The sequence below is a fragment of the Mobula birostris genome, chromosome 5 (assembly GCF_030028105.1).
Source record: "Mobula birostris isolate sMobBir1 chromosome 5, sMobBir1.hap1, whole genome shotgun sequence".
NCBI classification, from domain to species: domain Eukaryota; kingdom Metazoa; phylum Chordata; class Chondrichthyes; order Myliobatiformes; family Myliobatidae; genus Mobula; species Mobula birostris.
In genome coordinates, this window is record NC_092374.1 from 192,565,835 (window position 1) to 192,574,521 (window position 8,687).

Genomic DNA, 8,687 nt, shown 5'->3' on the forward strand with positions numbered 1-8,687 from the left:
TCCCTGGGAATAGTTTGTAGATCTGAAACCCTCTGTTAAATAGCTGCTCGTTTGAACCCCAACAAGGACCCTTGCGTTCCTCTCCACAGACATTTGTTGCAGATCCTCACTCCATAAGAAAGTGGGCCTTGTTTCATTCTTATCGCGGGCGTCCAGAGGGTCGTGTGCGTTGGGAGGGTGACTGTCAGGACTTTGGGGCCCATGCCACAGTCGGATATTCGATAGGTAGATAGATAGAGACTTTATTGATCCCAAAGGAAACTCAGGTGAGCCGCTTTCTCTGGTTAATTTGTATGCTTCTTCTTTGGAAATGATACTATCCCTAATTTCCCTTGTCAACCACGGGTTCACTACCTTCCCTGGTTTATTCTTTTGCCAAACTGGGATGAACGATTGTTGTTGTTCATCCATGCGATCTTCAAATGCTTGCCATTGCATATTCACCGTCAGCCCTTTAAGTATCATTTGCCAGTCTATCTTAGCTAATTCACGTCTCATACCTTCAAAGTTACCCTTCTTTAAGTTCAGAATCTTTGTTTCTGAATTAACTATGTCACTTTCCATCTTAATAAAGAATTCCATCATACTATGGTCATTCTTACCCAAGGGGCCTCTCACGACAAGATTGCTAATTAACCCTTCCTCATCGCTCAATACCCACTCTAGAATAGCCTGCTCTCTAGTTGGTTCCTCGACATGTTGGTTCATAAAACCATCTCGCATACATTCCAAGAAATCCTCTTCCTCAGCACCCTTACCAATTTGGTTCACCGAATCTATATGTAGATTGAAGTCACCCATTATAACTGCTGTACTTTTATAGCACACATTCCTAATTTCCTGTTTAATGCCATCCCCAACCTCACTCCTACTGTTAGGTGGCCTGTACACAACTCCCACCAGGGTTTTCTGCCCCTTAGTGTTATGCAGCTCTACCAATATCGATTCCACATCCTCCCGCCTAATGTCCTTCTTTTCTATTGCGTTAATCTCCTCTCTAACCAGCAATGCTACCCCACCTCCTTTTCTTTCATGTCTATCCCTGCTAAATATTGAATATCCCTGAATGTTGAGCTCCCATCCTTGGTCACCCTGGAGCCATGTCTCTGTGATCCCAGCTATATCATATTCATTAATAACAATCTGCACTTTTAATTCATCCACCTTGTTACGAATGCTCCTTGCTTTGACACACAAAGCCTTCAAGCTTGCTTTTACAACACTCTTAGCCCTTATACAATTATGTTGAAAAGTGGCCCTTTTTGATTTTTGCCCTGGATTTGCCGGCCTGCCACTTTTACTTTTCACCTTACTACTTTTTGCCTGTATCCTCATTTTACACCCCTCTGTCTCTCTGCACTTGTCCCCCTGTTGTGAACTAACCTCCTCTCTCCCAGTCTCTTTAACTTGATTACCACCCCCAACCATTCTAGTTTAAAGTCACCTCAGTAGCCCTCGCAAATCTCCCTGCCAGGATATTGGTCCCCCTAGGATTCAAGTGTAACCTGTCTTTTTTGTACAGGTCACACCTGCGCCAAAAGAGGTCCCAATGATCCAAAAACTTGAATTCCTGCCCCCTGCTCCAATCCGTCAGTCACACATTTATCCTCCACCTCACTGCATTCCTCCTCTTACTGTCGCGTAGCACAGGCAGTAATCCCGAGATTATTACCTTTGTGGTCCTTTTTCTCAACTCCCTTCCTAACTCCCTATATTTTCCTTTCAGGACCTCTTCCCTTTTCCTACCTATGTCATTGGTACCTATACGTACCACGACCTCTGGCCCCTCACCCTCCCACTTCAGGATATCTTGGACGTGATCACAAATATCCCGGACCCTGGCACCAGGGAGGCAAACAACCATCCGGGTCTCTGGACTGCATCCACAGAATCTCCTATTTGACCCCCTTACTATTGAGTCCACTATTACAACTGCCCTCCTCTTCCTTTCCCTACCCTTCTGAGCTATGGGGCCGGACTTCGTGCCGGAGGCATGGCCACTGTCGCTTCCCCCAGGTAAGCTGTCCCCCCCCCCCCACAGTGTTCAAACAGGAGTATTTATTGTCAAGGGGCACAGCAACTGGGGTACTCTCTAGTACCTGACCCTTCCACTTCCCCTTCCTAACCGTTACCCACTTGTCTGCCTCCCGTGGTCCTGGTATGACCACCTGCCTGTAACTCCTGTCCATCAACTCCTCACTCTCCCTGACCAGACGAAGGTCATCGAGCTGCAGCTCCAGTTCCCTAACGCGGTCCCTTATGAGCTGCATCTCGGCGCACCTGGCGCAGATGTGGACGTCCGGGGGGCTTGGAGGCTCCAGGACCTCGCTCAACTGGCACCGAGAACAACAAGCTGCCCTCACACTCATATTGCCCCCCTCCTCAAATAACAACAAAAAATTAATACCAAACCCTCTTCGCCTCACCCGTTTCCGCCTAAGCCCGTTGAGCGAAGCCCATTAGCCTTCACTCTGCTCCCGGCTCACTCCGCAGCCCACAAACTACGCTGCCCGCTGTATAATGCTGTGTTCTTTTTAAATCTTCCGCGCTTCACTGCCCGACGTCACACGCCTGTGTAGTCCCGCCTCTCTGAACGCCGATGGAAAAAAACCCGAAAAATTCAAAAATGGCTTCCTCCGCACTCCCGCTCCGATTCTCAGATTTCCTTCATCCTTCTCCTTCTCCGAAGGGAGCAGTTGCTCTGTTGGGGGTATTCTATAGGCCCCCTTGTAGCAGCAGAGATACAGAGGAGCAGATTGCTAGGCAGATTTTGGATAGGTGCAAAAATAACAGGGTTGTTATCATGGGTGATTTTAACTTCCCTATTACTAATTGGCACCCGATCAGTTGCAAGAGTTTATATGGGGCAGAGTTTGTTAAGTGTGTCCAGGGCGGATTCCTGTCATAGTATGTGCACAGGCCGACTAGGGGGAATGCCATACTAGATCTAGTACTAGGTAATGAACCGGGTCAGGTCACAGATCTCTCAGTGGGTGAGCATCTTGGGGACAGTGATCACCACTCCCTGGCCTTTAGCATTATCATGGAAAAGGGTAGAATCAGAGAGGAGAGGAAAATGTTTAATTGTAGAAGGGCAAATTATGAGGCTATAAGGCTAGAACTTGCGGGTGTGAATTGAAAGATCTCTTGCAGGATGTTAGGGATAAATTTGTCCCAATGAGGAAGATAAAGAATGGTAGAGTGAAGGAACCATGGGTGACAAGTGAGGTGGAAAATCTAGTCAGGTGGAAGAAGGCAGCATACATGAGGTTTTGGAAGCAAGTATCAGATGGGTCTATTGAGAAATATAGGGAAGCAAGAAAGAAGCTTAAGAAGGGCCTGAGAAGAGCAAGAAGGGGGCATGAGAAGGCCTCGGCGAAGAGGGTAAAGGAAAACCCCAAGTCATTCTTCAATTATGTGAAGAAAAAAAGGATGACAGGAGTGAATGTAGGACTGATTAGAGATAAAGGTGGGAAGATGTGCCTGGAGGCTGTGGAAGTGAGCGAGGTCCTCAATGAATACCTCTCTTCAGTATTCACCAATGAGAGGGAACTTGATGATGGTGAGGACAATATGTGCGAGGTTGATGTTCTGGAGCATGTTGATATTAAGGGAGAGGAGGTGTTGGAGTTGTTAAAATACATTAGGACTGATAAGTCCCCGGGGCCTGACGGAATATTCCCCAGGCTGCTCCGTGAGGTGAGGAAAGAAATTGCTGAGCCTCTGTCTAGGATCTTTATGTCCTCATTGTCCCCGGGAATTGTACCAGAGGAATGGAGGTAGGTGAATGTTGTTCCCTTGTGCAATAAAGGTAGTAGGGATAGTCCGGGTAATTATAGACCAGTGAGCCTTACGTCTGTGGTGGGAAAGCTGTTGGAAAAGATTCTTAGAGATAGGATCTATGGGCATTTAGAGAATCATGGTCTGATCAGGGACAGTCAACATGGCTTTGAGAAATGCAGATCATGTCTAACAAGAGTTCTTTGAGGAGGTGACGAGGCATATAGATGAGGGTAGTGCAGTGGATGTGACCTATATGGATTTTTGTAAAGCATTTGACAAGGTTCCACATGGTAGGCTTATTCAGAAAGTCAGAAGGCATGGGATCCAGGGAAGTTTGGCCAGGTGGATTCAGAATTCGGTTGCCTGCAGAAGGCAGAGGGTCGTGGTGGAGGGAGTGCATTCAGATTGGTGGATTGTGACTGGGGGTGTCCTACAAGGATCTTTTCTGGGACCTCTACTTTGAAGATTTTTATTAACGACCTGGTTGTGAGGGTAGAAGGGTGGGTTGGCAAGTTTGCTGACAGCACAAAGGTTGGTGGTGTTGTAGATAGTGTAGAGGATTGTCAAAGATTGCAGAGAGACATTGATAAGATGCAGAAGTGGGCTGAGAAGTGGCAGATGAAGTTCAACCCGGAGAAGTGTGAGGTGGTATACTTTGGAAGGACAAACTCCAAGGCAGACTACAAAGTAAATGGCAGGATACTTGGTAGTGTGGAGGAGCAGAGAGATCTGGGGGTACCTGTCCACAGATCCCTGAAAGTTGCCTCACAAGTGGATAGGGTAGTTAAGAAAGCTTATGGGGTGTTAGCTTTCATAAGTCGAGGGATAGAGTTTAAGAGTCGCGATGTAATGATGCAGCTCAAAAAACTCTGGTTAGGCCACACTTGGAGTAGTGTGTCCAGTTCTGGTCGCCTCACTATAGGAAGGATGTGGAAGCATTGGAAAGGGTACAGAGGAGATTTACCAGGATGCTGCCTGGTTTAGAGAGTATGCATTATTATCAGAGTTTATGGGAGCTTTGGCTTTACTCTTTGGAGAGAATGAGGATGAGAGGAGACAAGATAGAGGTGTACAAGATAATAAGAGGAATTGATAGAGTGGATAGCCAGCGTCTCTTCCCCAGGGCACCACTGCTCAATACGAGAGGACATGGCTTTAAGCTAAGGGGTGGGAAGTTCAAGGGGGATATTAGAGGAAGGTTTTCAACTCAGAGAGTGGTTGGAGCGTGGATTACACCGCCTGAATCAGTGGTGGAGGCAGATACACTCGTGAGGTTTAAGAGACTACTAGACAGGTATATGGAGGAATTCAAGGTTGGGGGGGATTATATGGGAGGCAGGGTTTGAGGGCCGGCACAATATTGTGGGCTGAAGTCCCTGTAATGTGCTGTACTATTCTATGTTCTATGTTATATGTTCCAATGACCGAGGATAATAATGATCTCATACACTGCTCTTTGGAGCAGCGCAGTTGCCTTAGTCTATTACTGAAAGTGCTCCTCTGTTCGGTCAAGTTGGTATGCAGAGGCTGAGAAACATGGTTCAGAATTGCCAGGATTTTCCGTAGGGTCAGTTGTTCTACCACAGCCTCCAGTATGTCCAATTTGCTTGAATTTCCAGCATCTGCAGAATTCCTGTTGTTTGTCACTCCAGAGATACTGGTTCAAGTCCAGTCAGGCCTGCCAGAAACTCCGACTTGAAGAAAGGATCTGAGGGGGCAGGCCCCTCCCGTTGCCATCCAAGTGAGGTAGTCATGCTTGTTTGGTGAGTTACAGTATTACCATCATCTATCAGATGGTAATGAGGCTTGTTCTTGCTTCGCATCACCGAGAGTTAGAAGAATTTCAGCACGTTGTGCTCGTATGGGATCTGCGACACTGCAGGTGGTTTCTGGTGCCTGGTATTAGAAGCCTCGGCGAGGCAGCCCGTGGAGACAGTGGACGCAGGTTTATCCATACGACTCACCTTCTTGTTGCTCCCAGATACAGAGTAGCGGATCAAGTGTACCAGTAACTGTGTAATTACAGGGAATCAGCTGGCCACACCAGATGTAATGCACTATGCAGTGGTTCATCTTTCCAAGCGCACACATCATTGAGCTCGCAAACAACAGGAATTCTGCAGATGCTAGAAATTCAAGCAACAAACATAAAAGTTGCTGGTGAACGCAGCAGGCCAGGCAGCATCTCTAGGAAGAGGTGCAGTCGACGTTTCAGGCCGAGACCCTTCGTCAGGAGTAACTGAAGGAAGAGTGAGCTACTAGGATAAAATAGATTTTGAAAAAAAAATATTGGATGTAACTTACTACTGTCAAATGAAGCTGAACAACTCGTTCTTGAGTGAGCAGTCTTATTTCAAAGTAAATGTTATCGATGAAAAGTATCCACAAGAGCTACAAACAAGTGTGCCTTTTTAAATAAATTCATAATCTCCTTCAGTTTATATATTGTAATGTTCGTGCATTCTTCATACAAGGCACCATGGACACTTCATAGTCATACTTTATTGATCCCGGGGGAAATTGGTTTTCGTTATGAAAATTGCTTCGATGGCTTCCTTGAGATATGTACAGTATACGTGAAAGGTTTGAGAAGTTTTTTTTCCACAAACGACGAAACCCCTCATTGTCTAGTAGTGATTGGACTTCAGTGAACTCTTTCCCCCAGTTGTTGATCTTCCGGAGCTCTTCAACATTCAAAGTTTAATTTATTGTCAAAGTACGTACATGTCACTATTCAGCTAATAAAGGAATAAAATAGATTTTATGAAAATTACGAATAGCAAAGACTGACAAACAACCAATGTGTAAAAGAAGAAAAATATAATAAATAACCAAAAATAAATAAATAATATTGAGTTGTAGAACACTTGAAAGTGAATCTATAGGTTGTGAATTCAGGTCGTCGTTGAGGTGATGTTATCCATACTGAATTAGGAGCCTGAAGTTTATATGGTAATAATTATTCCTGGATCTGATGTAATGGGGCCTAAGGCTCCTGTGCCTCCTGCACGCTGGTAGTAGCAAGGAGAGAACATGACCTGATGATGGGGATCTATTCTTGTGGTAGCTCACCTTGTAAATGTGTTCAGTGATGGGGCACCTGTATATCTTGGTGTTTAAATACAGATTTCCTTTCTTATATATCTTCATGTTTGTCTCCATGTGTGTTCCTGGAATCAGCCAGTAGAATGGAGTACTTTACCACACAATAGCTCGGAATTGTCCACTACAACAACCCTCTTTCTTTTCAGTCCCTTTCTAGCCCTTCTTCGCAAATGTACAGTCCACAATGAGACAGGCGATCGTCTCATCCTTATAGCAATAGATCTGAGTGCGGTGTGTTGGGCACGACGGCGCTGACTGTGTGAGAAGGATATGACAGGGAGGGCCCTGTGGTCAAATCTGTTTTCCTGAGATAATTTGCTCCCATGATGGCCTTAATAAAGGAAACATCTTACAGGATGTTTCGAAAGAAGCACAGTCATTGTTTAGAGGATATAACCTCTGGCCAGAACTGTTTAATTTATCACCATTGTCACATTCTAGCTAAAAGGTGGGGTTCACATTTCCTGTTTATGAAGCTGAACTACTTTTTGACGAACTGCGGGAAATTGCTGTAGATAACAGTGAGAATTATACTTTCAAAATGAAATCCATTTCCTGTGTATAGGCCGAGAAGCTTGGTGGCGTCTTTTATTAAGCAGATGATCTTCCATCAGCTTCTGATGTTAGTCTGGGAATCAGCCCGTAGATATGTGTGTGTGTGTGTGTGTGTGTGTGTGTGTGTGTGTGTGTGTGTGTGTGTGTGTGTGTGTGCATTTGTGAGTGTGTGTCTGTGTTTGTGTGTGTGTGTGTATGTGTGTGTGTGAGTGTGTGAAACACCTTTGCTCCGTCAGCGAAGAAAAGTGGGCTGTCCCAGTGGCCATTGTACCGTCTTTCACAAAGTTGACTATCCCATCAGCACCTATTTTAACCAGTCTGACCGTCAATCAGATCATAGAGCTGGAGAACCCCCACCGCCAGCACTTGTGATCTACGGTTGTAAACAACAGCATTGTTAGGGTGCTGGCAATGCGATATGTTAGTTGACACAGCAGTATCCGTATCGATAACTGACTAAGGGCTATAAGAGCTTGTATGCGAGTGAGTGCGTGAAGCACCTTCACACCGGAGAGCTGGTATGTCCCTGCGTACCATTTGTTTAATTTGAAAATCTTGACACTTAAAGTAATTTCCCCACCTAACAGAGTGTTGGTGTTGGTTGTATACTGAGGACAGGTACAAGGTGCGAGGTGGATGGTAAGTTTGAGCAAGAACAGTATCCTGGGATGGCTGTGTTTATGCCAAGTGGTGTTGTCAAGGTGGGTTTTTACGATGATTATGAAGACACATAGTCCTCTTTTATTGTTATTTAGTAATGCATGCATTAAGAAATGATACATTATTTCCTCTGGTGTGATGTCACAAAACACAGGACAGACCAAGACTGAAAAAACTGTCAAAACCACATAATTATAACATATAGTTACGAACAGTGTAACAAAACCATAACTTGATGAAGAAGTCCATGAGCACAGTAAAGTTCAAAGTTTCTCAAACGTCCAACATCTCACGCAGACGGGAGAAGGAAGATAACTCTCCCTGCCATGCCGACCACAAGCCGGCTCTGAGTCATCTGAAAACTTCGAGCTCTCACAGCTCTCCGACACCGAGTACTGAGCGCCTTCTCTGCCTGAACGATTCGACCTCCTTCTCGGTCGCCAAATGCAGGCAAGGCCGGGGATTCTAAGGCCTACCCTCCGAAAGATTCCTGAACACACAGTAACGACAGCAGCAAATGGGCATTTCAGCAATTTCTCCAGATGTTCCTCTGTGCTTTCACGTCCATTCTCCATCAAAGCAGA